At 43.1% G+C, this 2500-nt stretch overlaps 1 protein-coding gene across 3 annotated transcripts in view; it reads left to right on the top strand.

Annotated features, from left to right (window-relative positions):
• The window catches only part of LOC143038883 (uncharacterized), a 139803-nt gene that overhangs the window by 125254 nt on the left and 12049 nt on the right, over positions 1-2500 (top strand). The window lies entirely within an intron of this gene.

Here is a 2500-nt window from a genome sequence, read left to right as displayed (position 1 = left end):
TAACATATCAAATGGCCAGTGGTCACCTGACTGCATCACTACCTCAGCAGTCAGCCACGAGCTACCTCATGTACTCCAAGGTCACAAAACCCCACGCGACTTGCGGAGCATCGGTCATGTAACCTGAGCTTGTTCCTTTTCTCACCTCACATTTTTGTATATAAGCACATGCCTTCCACTATGTATTCATTCTGCTGAAGAGGGTCACAGTTAGTGATCGAAATATACAGAACACTCGACATTAGTGTCTTCTTTTCTCCGACTGTGGGATAAAAAGTTTATTTTATCAATGTGCTACGACATTACTTTATAGTGGATATATACATATATATATATATATATATATATATATATATATATATATATATATATATATATATATATATATATTGGTTTCAGGGGAACTAATGAGTGGAACAGAATATATATGATTGTTTACAGGAACATAATACTATTTCTCTTTTTGGAGGTTGAACCGATATGGCTATCTTAGACGAGATCTCATTCCAGAAAGACTCTGTATGATGTGGACTATATAGAGAGAGTAGAATTACCGCATAGGATGCTCCCAACTGGCAAAGATGTCATACAGAATATGCTGTACTTGCTGTGGCCAAAGCGGGCAGGGCAAGCTCAGCGCTCCAAGGATGCAACAGCTCAGATGTTGGCAGAACTGGTTCAGGAACACTGACTATTCTGCAGTCTGTGCACCATCCACACCAGGCACATAAAGAAACACATCATGAAGCTGTACGGTGAAATTGTCACTTTGATCCAAACACGGAAACAGCGACAAAGTGACAATTTTCAAGCGAGAATAGCAGGCTTCAGTGAAAGGATGAAACATTTGATGGACGTGTTCTGCCAGGACTCTGAAATACGCAAAAAGATGGAACTGAAACATGAGGTGGAAATAGGTGAAATGGAATGGGCCTTCCTTGAGGATCAAAGAACCAAGAAGGAAATGTACTGTGAAGACTTCGTGGACAGGAAATGGATGAAAACGATGGAGCCTCGCAGCAGGGATATGCAGAGCCTTGAGAGAATGAGAGCTGAGTGTGAAAAAGAGAAAGAAATCTCTGTGTCAATTTCATCCTTTGAGGACAGCGAACAGACTGATTCTGAATATGCTGGGATGGGCACCATAACCCCTACTCTGATGTTGGAAGTTGAAGAAAGTGAAAGTCCAAGTGTTAATACGCGGCAGACGGCGACAGACACAGTCATTCAGCAGCATGATGAATTACCACGCCGACATCAGCACATCCGTGAAAGTATACGAAAAGTCCGACCAGAATTCTACGAGACAGTTGACAAGCTGAAGAGCTGATACTACATGTCTAAGTGGCAAGCAGAATCAGCTGTGATCATAGTCGGCAACAAGATGTTTGGGCGAAAATGGAAAGCACACAGACTCAGAAATTATTGATCTGGACACCCTGCCAAAATCCAAGAGTGTCAGGGATGCAGGCAAGAGCACTGAAGTTATGGCGCTGGGTGAAATTGTCCAGGAGATCATGAACTCTGATGAACAAGTAGTTGTGACCTATTTTGATGAGGGTTCAAAGAAGCAGGGCGCAGGCTCTTTTTCCGTTCAGGTATCACTGTCAATGGAACATACCGTGCCCTACCGACTATGAGCATTACTTCTGAGGCCAGGAATAACTTGGCTGCTCTCAGGGTGGCAGTTCTTGAAATTCTGGAAGCGGCAAGTGGTGTCCCATCTAAAACTCTGTTCGAGACTTTGTAATTACAGACCAGACATCTCACAATTTGAAAATGGATGAGCCATTGGCAAAAAGTCTGGAGTCTGAACACTTCCCAGATAATCTTTTCTGCAATGTACACCCAACTCTTATGTTTAATCGCGTCATCACCAAACAGTGGGCTTAATAAAGAACACGGTGGGTAGAGGCAAAATCTACTCAAACTTCCTTGTCAGTACAACAACAATTGCAACATGTGTGACTGAACAAACCCTCGATTGTATGACTCGACTCATCAACCATGACTTTGATCACAAGCCATGGAACCAGGCGCATAAATTTGATATCCACATAGCGCCTCGACTAAACAAGTCTGTCAGCCTCAAGCACGAACGCTTCAATCGCCTGACATTGATCTGCGCTATCAGTTTCTACAATCTGGAAGATGTGGCATCCTTTTTGCAGAAATATGAACATGTTACTAATCAGTTAGCTTGCATTGTGAGGCGTTTATTAAACTTGGACTTCCTGAAGGTGATATACTGTGCAGGTGCCCTTCTTGGACTTCATCTAGTAGAGCCATACCTGTCTTTGACGATGTCACCCAAAACAACCTAGCAAGATCATTCCAGCATTCCAGCATCTGTACCAGGAAGTGGGGGAGGTAGATGTGGTTAACTTGCTGTAGGTTCAGGAGCCAGCTTTCAATTTTGTGTCCCAGGAAAGGTTACAGCAAGCAAAGTATGATGTGGACGTCTGTGATGCCATACTCAAAGTAGCAACCCCATTCCAAC

The sequence above is a fragment of the Oratosquilla oratoria genome, chromosome 25 (genome assembly GCF_046742065.1).
Source record: "Oratosquilla oratoria isolate Oo_2021 chromosome 25, ASM4674206v1, whole genome shotgun sequence".
NCBI classification, from domain to species: Eukaryota; Metazoa; Arthropoda; class Malacostraca; order Stomatopoda; family Squillidae; genus Oratosquilla; species Oratosquilla oratoria.
Note: the sequence above shows the minus strand (reverse complement) of the source record. Positions and strands in the feature narration are given on the sequence as shown.